Here is a 20,769-nt window from a genome sequence, read left to right as displayed (position 1 = left end):
ATTTTTTTTGTTTAAATGTTAACTTAGTCTCCCATTTAACTCTTAACTCTATTAAAATAAAAATAGGTAAATACAGGTACACATCTATGTTTATTGTTCAAATAAGAAAATTGGAGATATTTGTCGACATTTGCCGACATCAATTTTAATCTTGTTATCCTGCATAATCTGGTAGTCCTTTGGTAGATCAGTTTTGATTAGGATGACTTTCATAAACTGAAGATATCTGATGAGTTGGCCTTGAAAGAGAGATAGCTGATGCATCAGCTATCACTGGTGCTGGAGACCGTGGGTTGATCCCTGGTTGAAGTTTAGAAAAACGACCTTCATTGGCAGATATGTTGAGATATCTATTTGGAAAAATAGAAGTCTCCACCATCTGTGCAAAATAATTCCTCTGCAAGGGAGACAAGTTGCTTTACTGAGAAATACATGTTGTAGTTGTAATGAAGTTCACAACACGGCCATTTGCTTCAATGCTTCTGCTTTGAGAGTGCCCGTGGAGAGTGGTCAACTGATTTAAAATAGCACGTTGATCCACTGTAATATTTTCTGGTTGTCTAACTGACATTTATGATGGAGGAGAAAAATCACCTCTGATCGGGATAGTTGTATCACCAATTATGTGGCTAGTAGAGGGCTTTCTTATTAGTGGCATGTTTAAATTTACAGAAGGTAAAAATGCACTTTCTCCACTACTGTAACCCACAAAAAAAGAATTATTATTATCCAAATTACCCACTGCATTATAGTGCTTCTTGTTGAAATCTTCATCCAATGAAGGTAACAGAGAGACAGTTTTAATTACCACTCTTCTTTTTATTCTCACTAAAAGCTGGGGACAGCCTCGTTTAACATTTGGGTTATGATAGAACTGCAGCTACAACCAAAGTTGAAAGATTTTAGTAATAATTTAAACCAAAATACAACACTATAATAAGCCTAACCTATAAAACCTCAGATTTCACGTTTACTATGCAAAGATAATATCATCAAAATATGAACATTGCTGACGACATTTTGAAGTTCCTTGTTTCGAAAATACACATTTATATAGTATAGTCATCAAATATAAGAAGTTAGCATTTGCAGTAATGGTGAATGCCACTTTTTAAAAGCAGCTTAAATACCTTTATTTAGATTTCTGGTAAGATTCAAAGTTGCCATCAAAGTTTCTTATAATCTGAATAGTTTATACACTATCCTCATTTTTTAGAAAAAATAAAGGATTTTAGCCGTAGTAGTTTTATACGATTTTCAAAATCTAGCTTTACATTTATATTACCATAGATTGATGTACAAAATAAAATTTTATATATAAGTTACCAAGTGGTAACCAAAGTTTCTGAATACCTTGCTTAAAAAAGAGACTTCTTTTTCTTCTGCCAGTAAGTCTGGTAGAAATGCAGATCTTTGAAAATTCTGCTGCACTTTCCTAAACCCATAAAGATTAAGCTGTCTAAGTAACCTTTTCATGCTTCTAGTTTCAAATATTCTGAGAGGGCCTATCTTTCCAAAATTTCCTTCTTAAAGACATCTTCATCAATCACTATGGAAGTTCCATTATCATCCCAACAGATGGATTTAAACTGGTCACTCCCTGCCATTTTCCAGAGTTTTCTTGGGAATGTCAGAGAACGAAACTCATTATCTTTCTCTGGTTCAGAGACACAATGTGTATAACATGGCCTTTTAATTAAGGATCCTTCAGACAAAGTGTGAAAAGCATTTTCTTCAATCATAGAACTCAAGTCCAAGTCCCCAGAGAATGTTTGATCACACAATAGAGTTCTACCAGAGTTTCCTGAACCAGTAGGTCCATCTTTACGAGACACATCTTGATTTTCTGAAGAAACATGTGCCACTTCATATAAATTTTTCTACAGCTACTATTCTAATCTGCATGATTTTGAGCACTGCAGCTTCAAATGGTGCTTTGGTAGGACTGCACAGATAAACTGCTAGGCCATCACAATCATTCTCGATCTGAGTATATGTCACATCACAAAACGACTGGTCTCCTAGCAACCCAAGTGTACCATTTAGCCAGTGTTTAGTTCTCATTTATCCAGTAAAAATGAAACATATAGGGTGCTTATTTTTATAGTGTGATCTGCAAATATTATCTGCACAAAATATTTTTAAAGAATTTAATTTTGGGGTCTTTTAAATAAAACCAAACTCCATCCTTTTGTACACAAATTTATAACAGATTAGTGAACAGAGTATAAATACTGCAGAAAATATATAAAATAATTTTAAAGTTTAGGAATTTAAAGTGAAATTTGTATAAAACCTGTACAGAATAGGTATAACTATTTCATCATCATTTGTAATTAAAGTGATACATAATTTGATTTGGAAATGGAAGTTGGTATTTATCTGTGTACTTTACAATAACTAGCACTATATTCTAAATATGAGTAGAATAAATATCAGTTTATTTGGTATGTTTATAAATAAATTGTTAATATTTATGAAATAAAATTAGACTAAAGTAATCAATCAAATTTAAGAAATCAGAAAGGGGGAATTTTTCTTTTAAATTGTAATTCAGTGCTATAATTGAAACAAATGTAATTTAATATTCTACATTAAAATTGCAAAAGAGACAATCTTATTGTATATTTACAAATGTTTATTTTTGCCATTCTTTCACTCAGAGGTTTTTCAGTCCCTAGAAGTAATAAATTTTCTTGTCATCTTTCTAATCCATACTCTTGGGGCTTCTGTTAAATGTTCCAAAATTATGTTGATAAATACACTTATGTACAAGATCCTGGGTTCAATAAGCAGTGCCTCCATTAAGGGGCAAACAAACAAACATTCAAGAAACAAAGATATAACAGTTTATGTCAGTTGGGGTGGAAAAGACCAGGTAATGCATTTTAGGAAACAATACATTTCTCAGTCCTGAAACAGTTGGCATTGTTATTATAATATGGCATTTTAAGGCAAGTGTCTTTTGCACTAATTGTAAATAATAGCTATGTTCTGTATCAGTAAACGGCAGTAAATCCAGTTCAACCAAAAGTTATTATTTATTTAGAAATAAAATCCATTAAACATAAGCCAAATTCAAAATAAGAGATAAAATTTTTAAATATATAAATGTACCCTCAAACTACAATGTAAATTTTTCCTTCAGTATCTGTAATTTCCATTTTAAATAAATATTAGCAACCTGATATCATGGCATATTTTAAGTATTATAAACTATAGTTAAGTTGGACTTAGTTCTGATTCATAAATATTATTTAATATATACAAATGAATATATGAGATAACATCCCTTTAAAAAACAAAGAATTCAAAAATAACAATCTCAAAATATGTAGGAAAATTATTGACAGATCTGATCTTAACTTTAATATTAAAATATTCTTAAATTCTCTCTAGATAGAATGTAACAAAACATAACAAAAGCCATATATGAAAAACCCATGGCTTACGTCAAGCTCAATGTTAACATACAGGAAGGTTTTCCTCTGGTCCAGTAATAAGAAAAAGTAGCTCATTTTCACAAGTCCTAAATTACACTACTAGAAGTCCTAGCCAGAACAACTAGCCAAGAAAAAATATAAAATTCATCCAACTTGTAATAAAGTAGTGAAGTTTTTACAGATGACATAATAGGCATAGATAGAAAACTCCATAGACTCCTGCAGTGGCTGTTACAATTAATGAACAAACTTAGTAAGCTTGCAGAATACAAAATCAATATACAAATATCCATTGCATTTTTGTATAATAACAACACATTATCAGAAATAAAAATTATGAAAACTATTGTGTGTAAATTTATACCAAATAGAATACAATAGGAATAAATTTGATAAGTGAAATTTAAGTTCTAAACATAGATCTATGTATTACAGGTGCAAGAAATATAAGTAAATGAAATAAATAGAAAGATATTCTGAGCTCATGGATTGTAAACAATGTGAGGAAATAAACTAATCTATATTTTACATTTTCAAACTCCCCAGCAGTAATTATTGAGGTGAATGTCTTTTCTTAATTTTATACTCTTGCTTCCTTTTTCATGGGTTAATTGATCATATGTGTGAGGAATTATATCTGGTTGCTCTATTCTCTTCCATTGATTGGTGTCTGTTTTTGAGCCGGTATCATGTTGTTTTAATTAGTAAAGCTTTGTAGGACTGCTTAACACCAGAGAATTTTACACCATTACATTTAATACCCTTTTTCAAGATTATTTTGGCAACTCATGCTCTTTGTGGCTACATATACATTTTAAAATTATTTGTTCTATTTATTGGAAAAATTTCATGGGCATTTTCACATGAATCACACTAAATGTAGATTCCTTTGTGTAGTATGGTTGTTTCAAACACATTGTTTCACATCTTCAATGTAAGAGATCATTTAATTTCTTTGGATCAGTTTTTATTTCCTTTATCAATGTTTCCTGTTTTTTAACGTATAGGTTTTCACCATATTTGTTAACTTCATTTGTATGTGTTCTTTACATATATATATTATTATATACATTATACACATAAACTCGATTCCTACACAAATACAGCAGGCAGAAGGCAATGGCAAGACATATTCAAAGTCCTGAAGGAAAGAAAGCTGTAATCTAAGATACTTTATCAAGCAAGGTTAACTTTTAGAAGAGTAGGAGAGATAAATAACTTCCACACAAGTAAATACTTAAGAATTTAGCAAGAGAAGATGAAATATAGAAAGATCTACTCTAAATAAACAGAAGCAGGATGCTATAGAAAAGAGAAAGGCATAATTAGAAAGGCAATATCTACATTGACTTACAACAGAATAAATATGATGTTGTATTAGAGGACATCAAAATTTTTAAGAGTGAAGCAGGAAAATACAGAGTGTTTTCTTCTTGTTTCTGTTCTCTTTAGGATGGGTTTGAGTTTGTATTCTTATCAGATAAAATAAATAAATATAGTACGGGTCAATATACATACAAAACAAAGTAACCATAAGTCAAAAGCATACAATGAAGTCACAAAGCCAAAAAGAAACCAAGATAATAAAAGAAAACTTATCAAGCCACAAAAACAAAAAGAAATTAACAAAAAGAATATACCAAATCAACTGGAGAATGAAGTTCAATATGGAAATAAACACTAGTCTAGCAATAATTATTGCAAATGTTAATGACTTATCAATATAATCAAAAGATATATATTATAAGATGGAATAATATAACAAGAATGTATATTATGAAGCAAAGAAGAGACCCACTTTAGTAAGAGGAACACTCATCAATTGAAAGTCAGAAGGTGGAAAAATATATTCCATGCAAATGCACATGACAATAAAGCAGGACTAACAGTATAGACTTCACTCAAAGAGACATTACAAAAAAGGCCAAAGAAAAAGATAAACGTGGACATGATAAAATGATTAAAGAAGCAAATCAAAATGAGGGTATTATACTCATTAAGATATATGCCCTCAATATAGGAGCACTTTAATACATAAAGCAAACACTAATAGATAAAAAAAGAGAAATCCCTGGGAACACAAAGTAGGAGACTATAATTTCCCATTACCATCACTGGACTGGTCTTTCACACAGAAAATTAATAAGGGAACAAAGATACTAAAGTACATTATAAAATAATTGGAGATGCTTGATATATTCAAAAGAGTGCTTATTCCCAAAACAGAATATAAATTCTTTTCCTGTGCACAAGGTATGTTTTCTATGAAAGGTTATGTACTCAGGCGCAGAAGAAGCCTCAAAAAATTTAAGAAGATAAAAATTATTTTAAGCATCTTTTCTGAGTATAATACCATGAAACTAGAAATCAATCACAGAAAAACTGGGAGAAAAAAAGACAGCATCCAGATTAAAAAATATGGTACTAAAACAAGGGGTGGAGGTGATGAAGTAAAAGAAGAAATTAAAAAATATCTTGAGAAATATGACAAAACACTACACAAAGTCTATGGAATACTGTTAAAGCAGGCTTAAGAGGGAAGTTCATAGTGACAAGGCCCTCCTCAAAGTAGAAGAACAATTTCAAAATATAATCTAACATTCATTGTAAACTAATAAAGAAAAGAAGAGCGAACAAAACCAAAAGTCAACAGAAAGAGGGAAAAATAAAGATCAAGGGAGAAATAATTAAAATAGAGATTAAAAAAAGAAAAAAATTAATCAATCTCTTTTTTGAAATAGTAAACAAAATTGACAAATCTCTGGACAGGCTCACCAACAAGAAGTGAAAACACAATTAATATTAGAAATGAAAATGGAGAAACTACAAAGAGTACAACAAATTTACCAAATATCATAAGGGAATACCATGAGTAACTGTATGGAAACAAACTGGATAACCAGGAAGAAATGGAGAAGTTTTTGGAAATATTCAGCCCACCAATATTGCATCAAGGAGAAATTAGCCATTTGAACAGACAGATCACAAGAAATGGAATAGAATCATCAATAAAAAAAAAAAAACCTCTGCAAAAAATTTCAAAACCAAATAGCTTCACTGGGGAATTTGACCAAACATACAAAGAAAAATCCATACCAGTCCTCCTCAAACTTTTCCAAAAGATTGATATGGAGAGAGTACTCCCAAAGTCACACCATAAGGTCAACATCAACCTGATACCAAAACCACAATAAGACACTATCCCAAAAAGAAATCTATAGGCCAATATCTTTGATAAACAAAGAAGTAAAAGTCCTTGAGAAATTATTAACAAACTGAATTCAAAAGCATGTAAAAAAAGATCATGAACCATGGACAAGTTAGGTTCATTCCAGGAACACACGGATGGTTGAACATATGCAAATTGATCTATCAATTGTGATACACCGTATCAACAAAAGAGAAGACAAAAACTATATGATCATCTCAGTAGATGCAGAAAAAGCATTTGATAAAATTTAACACCTATTTGCAATAAAAGTTCTTATCACAGTAGACAGAGTACAACCATATCTCAACATAATGAAAGCTATTTACAACAAACATATAGACAGCATAATACTCAATGGTGAAAAACTGGAAATCTTCCCACAAAAACCTGAGAGAAGACAAGGATGCCCGTTCTCACAATTACAATTCTATATAGTCTTGGAATTACTAGCCACAACGATCAGATAAGAAAAAGGAATAAAAGTATTCAGACTGGAAAAGAAAAGGTAAAATTGTCACGATATGCAAACATGACACTATATATAGAAAACTGTAAAAGCTTCACAAAAATATACTTAGGCTAAAAAGGAACTGGGCAAGGTAGCCAGATTAATGTACAAAAACCAATTACATTTCTTTACACTAACATTGAATCAAGGGGAAAAGAAATTATAGAAACCACCCCTTTTATAACTGCACCCAAAACTTTAAAATGCTTAAGAATAACTCTGACTAAGTTGGTGAATGACTTATACATGGAGAAAAAGAAAACAATGATTGAGGAAATCAAGAAAGATTTGAAGAATTGAAAAGATCCCCAATGGTCTCGTAATGGAAGAAATAATATTGCTAAAATGGCCATACTACCCAAGGCAATCCACAGATTAAATCTGAGTTCCTATCAAATTATTCATAACATTTATTTTTAGGACTGAAACAAATGATCATAAGATTTATATAGATACAATAAAGATCCATAATTTCCAAAAGAATATTGAAGACAAAGTAAGAGGCTGGAGGAATAACCTGCCTGGTCTCCATACACTATTGCAGAGCTACAATAATCAAAATGTCATGATATACATACAGAAACAGGCATATGGTCCAATGGAACAGAATAGAGGGCCTAGGAATAAATCTACAGGTCTATGTTGAATTAATCTTTGACAGAGTAGCCAAGAATATGACAGACAAAAGACCATCTCTTCACCAACTGATGTTGGGAAAGCTGGATAGCGGCATGCAGAGAAATGGAGTTAGAATAATCCTTCACTCCATACACAAGTATAAACTCAAAATGACTTGAAGACTTAAATGTAAGAGAAGACAAAGTAAATCTCCTAGAAGAAAATATACGCAAAACACTCTGAGACAAATCGCAGCAATGATCCCCTAGAACAGCCTACCCAGGTAATGGATGTAAGAGCAAAATTAATAAATAGAACCTAATTAAACTTATAAGCTTTTGCACAGCAAAGGGAACCATAAACAAAGCAAAATGACAACCTACAGAATTAAAGAAAATATTAAGAAGTGATGCAACTGACAAAGGCTAAATTTCCAAAATATAAAGAGTTCATACAAACTAATAATAATACATAAAAAAACAAGAAACCCAATTTGAAAATGGGCAGAAGCCCTAAACAAGCTATTCTCCGTTAGAGACATACAAATGCCACACAGATATATGAAAAAAAAATTGTTCACAATAAATATCAGAGAAGGGCAATTCAAAACTATAATGAAGTATCACCTCATAATATTCACAATGGCCATCATTCAAAAGTCCACAGACAATAAATGCTTGGGAAGCTGTGGAGAAAGGGAAACCTCCTACACTGTTGTTAGGAATGTAGTTTGGTGCAGTAACTGTGGAAAACAGGATGGGGATTCCTCAAAAGAATAAAAATAGACTTAACATATGATCCAGCAATCTCACTTCTGGGTATATATCAAAGAGAACCCTAATTCAAAATGTCATCTGCACCCCAATGTTCTTAGCAGTGCTATATACAACAGCCACGACATGGAAGCACCCTAATTGTACATCAATAGATAACAGTATACAGGATTTATGCCATATTTATGCAATGGAAAAATATTGTGCCATAAAAAATGATAAAACAATGATATTTGCAGCAAAATGAATGTCCCCAATAAGTGTCATTCTAACTGAAGTAAGCCAGAAAGAGAAAGAAAAATAATACATGACATGATATATGTAGAACCTTAAAAAAAAATTTGGATGAGAACACTATGATTTCATCTACAAAACTGAAACACACTTGCAGATCTAATTAATAATCTTATGGTTACTTCTGAAAGGGGATAGTAGAGGATATATTTGGGAGCTGTAGATTTATAAATGTTTTCCGCTATATATAAAAATAGATATTTTCAAAATTTCTTTTGTATGACACATGGCAGTATGTTTAATATTGTGAAGTTAACTTTAATAGGCACACAAGTATACGTATGCATGAAGTTTTACACTGTGCTATACACCACAGTTTGACACATTGTAAATGGCCGTACTTCAATGATAAATAAATGAATAAATAAGTAAATCAGAAAGTAAGAAAGAAAGTAAATAAATAAATAAATAAATAATATTTAATAATAATAGAAATACAAAGATTCACACTACTTAACTTTAAACATCAAGAATCTAGGAGAAAACAGAAAGAATAAAGATGAAAATTGAATGAATGAGATTAAGGCTAATAACAAGAGAAACATTTGAAAAGATAGAAAAAATTCCTAAGTCTGTTTGTTTTAAACATAATGTGGACAAACTTATAGTTTGGCGAATAAAATAAAGACTCAAATGAAATTATTAATAAAAGAGAAGATATTACAACTGATGTAGAGATGCATAGCATCATAAGAAATTACCACAAGCCAACAATTTGAATGACCTAGAACAAAAGACAAATTCCCAGAAAAATATGTCTTCCAATACTGAATCAAGAAGAAATTAGAAAGTTAAATAGAGCAAAAATGTGTATGAGTAAATAAGTAATCCAAACCTCCCAAACCAGAAAATATTTACAAGATGACTTCACTGGTGAATTCTGTGATACATTTGAAGAAAATTTCTCAACAATTCTTCCCCAAACCATCCAAGAATTTGAAGGGTGTGAAAGTATCCAAACTTGTTTTATGATGCCAGCTTTATTTGCATAACAATGCTATAAAGGACATTATATGCAAAATATAGAATATTATTCCTGATGTATGTGCCAAATTTCTCAGCAAAATACAAGCAAAATGAATTCAACAACACATTTAATGTATCATACACATGCATGAATAAAGGGATTTTTCCTTGTGTTTAAGGATACTTCAAAATATTCAAATCAATAAAGGTGACATGCCACACTAATAGAATGAGAAATAAAACTCACATAATCATCTCAATAGGTGCAGAAAGAGCATTGTATATAATGCAACATCCTTTTAACATAATCCTAACAAATTAAATTAACAGTCAGTAGCATGATATCATATACACACAAACACTGTGTGGACAGAAGTGGAGCAGTTCTCTGTTTATTGATTCTTAGAAAAAGGGTATATATGGCACATGCACAATGCCTCACATATCATCTAAGTTACAACTATGTTAATAATCTTAAGCTATTTATGTCCCCATGCTCCCGCAGTAATCACAGAATGTTAGATGATCAAGGATTGTTTTAAATTTCATCACGGAACTACATTAAGTAGGCCATCTCTTATCCAGCTGGCTGTGCATGTCTAAGGTTGTCCTCCTCTGAGGATCTTACTCAGCATAGGCTCTCCATCCATCCATACTTGATACATTGAGTAGGCCATTTCTTATCCAGCCTGGATATGTGACATTCCTCAGAGCTTGTTTATCAATTCAGCCCATGGGCTTATTCTCTAGAGCATTCAGACAGGGTCCTACAAACACAACATCCCTTGACAGAAAAATGTATGAAGAAAATTTGATGTTTATATGCAATGTAATCAATACTTTGCATTCCTATCAACAGTGTCCACGGTGTTTCATTTTCCCCACAATCTCACTGACATCTATTAGTTTTCTTATTAATGAGAGCCTTCTGACTTGTGTGAGGTATTGTCTCATTTTTGGTTTATGACTTTCCTAATAATTTATAACTCTGAACATATTTTCATGTGTCATTTAGCCAACTGTATGTTTTCTACAGAAAATTGATTCAGATCTATATATTTAGTTCCTATGGCATTTTTTTAATTGGATTGTTTGGTCTTTTTCATTGTTGTGTATGAGTTTAACATATATTTAGATATTAACACTTGATAGGAAAATATCACTTGCAAATATATTCTCCCATTGTGTTGGTTGACTTTTCATTTTATTGAACATTTCTTCTGCAGTGTAAATCTGTTTAGACTGATACAATCATATTTTGTTAGTTTTGCTTCTGCTTCCTTTGCCAGAGGAGACATTTGAAGAATCAAGTTAAGTCAAGTGTACTTCTTATATTTACCCTAGGATTCTTTGTTTTCAGGTTTTATGTTTTATATGCCCAGGAGTGGGATTGCTGTGTCATATGATAGGTCTATTTTTATTATTTAAAGGAACTTCCATACTGTTTCCAAAGTGGTTGCACCAATTTTCATTCCCAACAACAGCGTTGGTGTGTCCCTTTTTCTCAACAACCTCCACAGTCTTTATTATTTGTAGACATTTTGATGACAACCCTTCTAACTAATGTGAGGTAAAACATTATCTTATGTTTATCTTGCCTTTGTATAATGATTAGCAATGTGAGCATGTTTTTATGTTCCTGTTTGTCATCTGTGTGTCTTTTTTAGAGAACTGTCTTCTGCTCATTTTCTGGCTGATCTGTTTGTAGATTTTTGAAATGGAGATGTATGAATGATGTGGGTATTTTAGAAATTATCCTCTTTTTGATTGCATTGTTTCCTAATGTTTTCTCCCATTTGGAAGTTCATCTTCTCATTCTGTTTATTTTGTTGTGTAGAAGCATTTATGTTTAATTAGGACCTATTTGATCATTTTGCTTTTATTGTTTTCAGCTTGGGAGAGTGACATAGGAAAGTTTTACTACAATTTATCTATTTTTTTCCTATGTTAGTTTCCAGGAGTTTTATTGTGTCATGTATTAGATTCAGATTTTAAAACATTTTGACTTTATTTTTGTACAGTGTGTAGGAGTGTTCTAATTTCATTGATTTACATGTAGATGTCTAGCTTTCTCAACATCACTTGCTGAATGGTGTCTTTTAATCATTGTATATTTTTTCCTTTGTCATTATTTAGTTGACCATAGGTGTGATGTTTTATTTCTGCCTCTGTGTTCTGTTCCAGTGATATAAATGTTTGTTTGTTTTCCAGCACTTTGCTGTTTTGATTACTGTATTATTGTAATAAAATCTGAGATCTGGGAGGGTTATGGATTATGCCTCCAACTTTGTTCTTTTTCTTAATTGTTCCTTTTGCAGTTCTGGATCTTTTGCACTTAATTACAAATCTTAGGACTGTTTTAATTTCTGTGGAAAATATCATGTATTTCGATCTGAATCACTTTATATCTGAAGACATCTTTTGTAGTATGTATAGTTTAACAATATTAATTGCTCTAAACTAAGACCTTGAGATTTCTTTCCATTTCTTTGCATCATCTTCAAATTTATTTTTCAGTGTCCTTTCGATTTTATTATCTTGTTTTTTTCATAGGTTTTTCATTTTTTGATCTGATTTCATATGGATTTTTAAAATTATGGAATATTTCATTGTTAGTGTAAAAAAATGTGAGTTTTTGTATATCAATCATGAATCATGCAAGTTTGTTAAATGTCTTTATTTGTTTTTGTTGTTTTGCTATGGAGAATCTTTAGGGATCTCTATATAGATTTTTATGTCCTCTTAAATAATAACAGTTGTAGTTCATTCAATCCAACTTGAATAATTTTTTTCTATTCCGATTGGTGTTGCTAGGACTTCCCATACTGTGTTTAATAGAAATGGTGAGAGTGGCATCCTGGTAGTATTTCTTAATTTGGCTTGATTTTTTTCACGTTTTCATATTATGTTGTCTGTGGTTCTGTAATAAATGACTTTAGATATGTTGAGATATATTTTCTGAATCCTACTATGTTAAGAGTTTGTATTGCTGTTTTTGTTGTTGTTGTTGTTGTTGTTGCTGTTGTTGCTGTTCTAATGAATAAATTTTGAAATTTGTGAAATGCTTTTGATGGATTTATTGGAATAACCACGTCATTTTCTCTTTTAGTTTTGTTAATGTGGTGTATCAAACTGATTGATTTGTGAATGTTGAACTTCTCTTGTAACCCTGCAATAAATCCAAGTTGATCATGGTGTATGATTCATTTTTGGTATTGCTGGATTTAGTTTGCTAGTAATATTTTGTAGAATACTTGCATCTAAATCTATCAAATATATTGGCTTAAATTTGTCTTTGCCCATACTTCGTTTGTTGGTTTTGCTATAAGGGTGTTGAAATCTTCATAGAATTAATTTGGGGGTTTCCCACATCTTCAATATTTTTGAATAGTTTGAAGAGTATAAGCCCTGCTTTGTATTTTTGTACAGTTCTCCACGGGAGCTGTTTAAATCTGAACTAATATTTAATGATTTTTTTAAATGCAGAATATTTCTTTCCTCTAGTAATCAGTTTGTTCAAATTATTTGTTTCTCCTTATCTCTGTCTCTTTCTAGACATTTGTCTATTTCTTCTAAGTTGTCATTGGCATATGTTATTGGCATATAATTGTTGACAAAATGAACACTTATTTGTATATCTGAGGGAACAATTGTTATTTCTCTTCTTTTATTTCTGACTTTATTTCTTTGGTGCTTTTCTCTTTTGTTCATGATGCACCTGGCTAGAGGTTTTATAATTTTGTTCATCTTAAAAAGAAAACATAAAACAAAATGATTGGTTTTACTACACGTTGCAGAGTTATTTTTCCTCTATAATTTATATATGCACCTGTAATATTTAGGATCATGTTTTTTTTCTTTTTTTACTTTTTTTATTGGTTTTAAGTCTTTTTACAAAGTTGTCACCAGTTCCAGCATAGAGCACAATTTTTCAGTTACAATGAATATAGATAAATTTGTTGTCCCATTTTTTCTTCTGTGAGCTGCCGCAAGATCTTTTATATATTTCCCTGTCTTATACACTACAATCCTGTTTATCTACTCTATAATTTTGACCTCCAAGTCTATCTCTCCCCACCCTCCGACCCCTGGGCAACCTAAACATTGTATTCTATGTCTGTGAGTTTATTTCTTTTTTGAGTATGTGCTTTTTTTGATTTGTTTGTTTTGTTTTTAGATTCCACTGATAAGCCATCTCATATGTTATTTTTCTTTCTATTTGTGGTTTACTTCACTTAGACTGATTTTCTCCAGGAGCATCCATGTTGCTGAAAATGGCATTATGTTGTCGGTGTATATGGCTGAATTGTATTCCACTGTATAAATATAACACCTATTCTTTATTCAGTCAACTGTCGATGGACAGTTAGGCTGTTTCCATGTCTTGGCTATTGTAAATAGTACTGGCTATGAACATTGGGGTTCAAGTGTCATCCTGAAATAGGGTTCCTTCTGGATTTATGCCCAGGAGCGGAATTCCTGTTTCTTATGGTATGTCTATTCCTAGGCTTTTGAAGAATCTCCATCCTGTTTTCCACAGTGGCTGCACCAGACTGCATTGTCACCAGAAGTGAAGACGGTTCCCTTTTCTCCACAGCCTCTCCAGCATTTATCATTTGTGGATTTTTGAATGATGGCCATTCTGACTGCTGTGAGGTGATACCTCACTGTAGTTTTGATTTGCATTTCTCTGATAATCAGTGATATTGAGCACTTTCTGATGTGTCTTTTGATCATTTGTATGTCTTCCTAGGAGAATTGCTTGTTTAGGTTTTCTGCCCATTTTTGGATTGCGTTGTTTATTTTTTCTTATTCAGTTGGATGAGCAGCTTATATACTCTGAAGATCAAGCCTTTGTTGGTTTCATATGCAAATTATTTTCCCATTCCGTAGGTTGTCTTTTTGTTTTACTTCTGATTTCTATACTGTGCAGAGGCTTGTAAGTTTCATTACGTCTCAATTGTTTATTCTGGCTTTTATTTCTTCTACAAGAAGATTTTTGAGACATATGCCAGATAACGTTTTGCCTATATTTTAAAGGAAGTTTATTGTATCTTGCCTTATGTTTAAGTCTTTGATCCATTCTGAGTTTATTTTTGTGTATGGTGTTCTAGATTCATTGGGAGTGTTCTAGCTTCATTGATTTACATGCTGCTGTCCAGTTTTCCCAACAGAATTTGCTGAAGGGACTGTCTCAATTCCATTGTATTTTCTTGCCTACTTTATCGAAGATTAATTGACCAAAAGTTTGTGAGTTCATTTCTGGTGTCTCTATTGTGTTGCATTGAATTATATGTGTGTTTTCCTACCAATAAAGTGCTGTCATGTTGACTGTAGCTCTATAGTATTATCTGAATCATTAGCGTAATTATATGCCAATGATTTTTGAACCTTAATCTTGCAACCTGCTACCTTGCTGAATTCTTCAATCAGCTGTAGTAGATTTTGTCTGGATCTTGCCGGGTTTTCTATATGTAGTAACATATTATCTGCATATAGTGAGACTTTTATCTCTTCTTTCCAATTTGCATTCCTATAAATTCTCTCCCTTGTTTGATTGCTGGGCCTTGGACTTCCAAGATTATATTGAGTTGGAATGGTGATAGTGTGCATCCTTGTCTTGTCCCAGATTTTAGTTGGAAAATTTTGACTTTCTCACCGTTGAGTACTATGTTGGCTGTAGTTCTGTTTTCTATTGCTTTCATGATGCTGAAATATGTTCCCTCTATGCCTTGTTTGGTGAGATTTTTTATCATATGTGGGTGTTGAATTTTACCAAATGCTTTTCCTGCTTATATTGAGAGGATCATGTGATTTTGGTCCTTTCTCTTGTTGATGTGATGTATTACACTGCTTAATTTCTATATGTTGAACCACCCCTGTGTCCCTGGCATGATCCCCAATTGGTCATGAAGTATAATCTTTTATCTGTGTTGTTGGATTCTATTTGCTACTATTTTGGTGAGGATATTGGCGTCTGTGCTCATCAGTGATATTGGCCTATAATCCCCTCTTTTGGTAGTGTCTTTGCCTGGTTGTGGTATCTGGGTGATTGTGGCTTCATAGAATGACTTTGGGAGTGTTCCTTCCTTTTCAATCTTCTGGAAGAGTTTGAGAAGGAATGGTATGAGTTCTTCTTTGTAAGTTTTGTAGAATTCTTCAGTGAATCCGTGCGGTCCTGGACTGCTATTTGTAGGGAGGTTTTACATTACTATTTTGATTTCATTTCTAGTGCACTGCTTGTTCAAGGGGTCAGTTTCTTCTTGATTCAGTCTTAGTGGACAGTATGTTTCCAGAAAGTTGTCCATCTCCTGTAGGTTATCCAGTTTATGTCCATATAATATTAATAATATTTTTGTATGATATTCGGTATTTCTTCTTTATTTGTTGTAATTTTTCTATTCTCTTTCCTTATTTTGCTAATTTGTGCTCTCTCTCTTTTCTTTTATTTGAGTTTGGACAGAGGTTTGTCAATTTTACTTTCTTTTTCGAAACACCAGTTTTTGGATTTGTTGAATTTTTCCCTATAGTGTTTTTAATCTGTATTTTACTTATTTCCTCCCCAATATTTATGATTACCTTACTTCTGCTGCCTCGTGTGATTTTTTGTTCTTTTTCTAGTGCATTCTGCTGTGGGTTAAATTGTTTATTTGTGATTGTTCTTCTTTTTTGAGGAAGGCCCCTATCGCTATAAACTCCCTTCTCCAAACTGGTTTTGCTGTGTCCCATAAATTTTGTGTGGTTTTGCTTTCATTTTCTTTTGTCTCAAGGTACTTTTTCATTTCAGCTTTGATTTCTTCATTAAACCATTTTTTTTAATATAATATTTTTTAATCTCCAAGTTTTCCTTTTGTTCCCTTTTGTTTCTCCATTGTTGATTTCTAGCTTCAATGCATTGTTGTCAGTAAACTTGCTTGAGGTAATTTCAATCTTCATAAAATTGCTGAGGTTTCTTTTGTGCCCAAGTACATCATGAATCCTGGAAAATATTCCACGTGCACTTCAAAAGAATGTATATCCTATTTTGTGGGGGGTGCATTGCTCTGAAAATATCCACCAAGTCTAATATTTGTATTTTATTATTTAACTTCTCTGTTGCCTAATTTATTTTCTGTCTCGATGATCTGTCCAGTGATGTTAATGCAGTGTTGAAATCTACAAATATACATCCCCCTTTAAATTGTATGTACTTATTTGCTCCTCTATTTGGTGCATATGTATTAACGAGTGTGCTATCGTCATATAGTATCACTCCTTCAATCACTATAAAATGTCCTTCTTTATCTTACTTTATGGCCTTTGTTTTAAAGATTATTTTGCCTGCAATCAGTACTGCAACACCTGCTTGTTTGGCTTTTCCAATTTTATGGAATACCCTTTTCCATCATTTCACTCTCAATCTATATGTGTCCTTCTCTCTGAAGTGGGTCTCCTGTATGCAGCATATTGAAGGTTTTTGCTTTCTTATCCAACATGCCACTCTATGACTTTCAACTGGAGCCTTTAGTCCATTAACATTTATTTTAGTTGATGATAGGTTTGAGTTTATTGCCATTTTCACCTTATTTTCCAGGTGATTTAGTATTTCCTCTTTATTCCTTTCATCTTCCTTTTATGGTTAGGTAATTTTCCTTTGTATTATCATGAGTTTTATTTAGTTTTAGTGACTCCCTGATAAGTTTTGCTTTCTTGATACTCTTTTTTATAAGTCTTTTAGACCATTATTATAACTGCTTTTATTAAACTGATAGTAACATGATCTCAAACCCATCTTACCAAGAACAAACAATTTTAAAAAGAAAGAAAAAAAATTCTCTATTTTCCTTCCTCCCTCTCCCACTCTCAATGATTTGTATGACTTGTTTTAAAATTTTGTGTTTATTTTATTTGTAATTCATGAGTTGTCACCTTTCTAGCTGTGAGTTTCACATTTCTGTAACATCCTGCTTCTTTTCTTTTTAGAGGAGACCTTTCAATATTTCCTTTAGCATGGGTCTAGTGTTGCTAATCTCTTGTAGCTTTTTCTTGTCTGTGAAATTCTTTATGTCTCCTTCTACCATAAAGGATAGCCTTGCTGGTTAAAGTATCCTATGGTATATCATTTTTTTCATTCAGGATTTTGAGTATATCTTGTCACTCCCTTCTGACCTGTAGAAATTGTGTAGTGAAATCAGCTGGGAGCCTTCTGAGCATTTCCTTGTAACTCACTATTTGATATGACCTTGTTGCCTTTAGGATCATTTCTTTATCCTTGACTCTGGCCATTTTAATTATATGTCTTCCTGTGGGTGTGCTTGGGTTCTTCTTATTTGGGACACTGAGCTTCCTGTACTTGTATATCTGATTCCTTCTTTAAGTTTGGAAAGTTCTCAGTCATGAATTTTTCAAACACCTTTACAATCCCCTTTGATCTCCCCTCCCCTTCTGGGACTTCTACCACGCCAAGTTTGGCATGCTTTCTATTATCCCATAGGTCTCTTGTGCTTTTTTCATTTGTTTCTCTTTGTTTCTCTTGTAGATCTTCTAATTGGGTGCTTTATATTGTCCTGTCTTCTTAGTCACTAATTCATTCCTCTGTGTTATCTAGTCAGCTTTGTGACGCCTTTAGAGCATTCCTCATCTCAGTGAATGAGTTTATCTATTCTACTCGGCTCTTCCTTATTGCTTCCATTTCATTTTTGACATATTTTTTATCTCTAAACACTATCTCTTTTATTTCCTTCAGTATTTTGATCACTTCTTTTTTGAAATATTGATCTACTAGGATATCAGTGTCTATTTACTGATCATACTTTCTTGGGATTTCTACTGTTCTTTTAATTGGGAATGGTTTCTCTGCTCCTTCGACTTGCTCCTACCTCTCTGGCACTGTGGTTTTTGGAGTATCAGTTAACTACTGTGGTCCTAAAGGAGTTTATCTACCTAATGCCTATGTAATAATACATGTTAGAAAAGAGAAAAGAGAGAGAGAGAGATAAAGAATTTTAAAGAAGGGATAAATAAATGTTTGAAGACATTGTATAATGAATAATAGAAAAGCAAGCTGAAACAGAGATTTGAAAAATATTAATAATAAAAATATTTTTAATTATTTCATAGGATTATAATGGGGGTATATATAATTGTATAAGAATTAGAAATTAGGAGAGTAATAGAAAATGGAAACGGTAAAAACAGATTAAAACAAGAGGGTTGCCAGTGTCCTCCTGGTGACTGTGTACTTTTAATGTGAAGTCTTTCTGTATTCATCCTGTTTTGGAAGCTCATCTTCCTGTTCCAGAGGCCCTCCATTGGAGCCCTCATCTGTGCTGCTCCCAGGGCATGTTGGCAAGCAGATCGCTCCTAAACCCAACACTGGGTCAGGTGCAGCTCTCTTTACTCTGGGCTGTCTTGTCACTGCCCTGCCTGATGCTGCAGTCAGATGTTGCAGACTGACCAGTCAGGATTGGGCATCACGCCCTCTCCCAGCACCATCGTCAGAGGCTGCATTCCAGCAGAAAATGTGGGGGCCACCCGCCCCCTCAGTGTGCCAATCACTCTGAAGCTCTGTGACACTGTACGCTCTGCCTTGGGTTTGCACAACAGAAGTGGGCTGAGGGAAGACTGAGGGACTGCCCTGTCCATGGTCTGGGCCAAAATCCAGCTCCTTGTTTTCTTGGCAGACAAGTTCCCTGAGGAACCATTACAGTAGGATCCTATGTGCCTCATGGTATAGACAAATCTCCGTCTGACACTTGCGGCTTCTAATTCCTTAGGTGTAGATGCAGTTTTTGCCGCACTGCTGCCTGGGCGCAAAGCACCAGAGGCTATGGAGACTGTGTCTGAGCCCCAGCTCTCTTCACCTAGAAACGTTTGTGGATTTTCAGAGATGGGGAATGCAACCTTCCCCCCACAGGGCACATCTGTGCTGTTGTTTTATGGACGGCCCAGGTTGTTCTGCCCTGTGCACCCACAACCATGGCACAAAGCCCACACCATTCCCCCAGGCTGCCACAGTGCAGCCATCTACCACCCAGCTCAGGCAGTGTGGCCCTGTCCTCAGTTTCCAGGCTACATCATTTGCTGGGCCTCACAGGGATCCTCTGTGCCTGTTTATCATAGTTCTGTTAGTCAACTTATACGTTGTACAGGTCCAAGACTTGAATGCTCCCCCTCCATCCTACCGAAATCTCAGTTGTAGAGAGGAGCCTTAGTGAATGAGCACCAGTCCTTCTTTGCTTCTCCCTCCCCGAGGTACCTGTCCCACTCTGTTTTGCCTTTTCTTCTTTCTTTCTTACTTTTCTACTGCCAGATTTTTTGCATCTTTATCTATTGAAGAGGACAATGTACTGTCAGAGTTCTGCAGGTTCTCTTGTTAGCTTAGTGGGTCTGTGGATGTGAGTCTTGGTGCATTTGTGGGAAAGGGTGAGCTAAGAGCATCTTTTTGCTCCACCATCTTTGCCTCCCCCCAAAAAATTCTCACTTTATGGTGGAAGATAAACATAGTCTGGAAATAAATGGAAAAGGTATACCATGGAATTGACAAGAAAGTGCAGATAGCAATGCACAAATCATACAAAATACGTTTTAAAATAAGGGCCAAAATGAAAGAGATATGAGATAATATAAAGAAATTTACATCAAGAAAAAAATTTGGGAATTACGTTCAGTAAATTATATATGGCCCAACAGCATAGATCCTAAACATAAAAAGAAATTTTAGTAGACATGAAAGAATTAATTCATTATAAAACAATAATAGTAGATGAGTTTAACACCTCACTCTTCTGATGATCAGATCATTCAGAAAGAATATCTGTTAGAAAACAGAGGTCTTAATTGCATATTAAATCATTTGAACCTAACTGAGCTATTGGACACTGCATCAGAAAAGCAGAACATATAAACTTTTCAAGTAAGCACAGGATTTTATCTAAGGAATTAACCACATATTAGGACATAATATAAGCCTCAGAA

This window comes from Vicugna pacos, unplaced genomic scaffold (assembly GCF_048564905.1).
Source record: "Vicugna pacos unplaced genomic scaffold, VicPac4 scaffold_16, whole genome shotgun sequence".
NCBI classification, from domain to species: domain Eukaryota; kingdom Metazoa; phylum Chordata; class Mammalia; order Artiodactyla; family Camelidae; genus Vicugna; species Vicugna pacos.
This window is presented reverse-complemented; position numbering follows the sequence as displayed.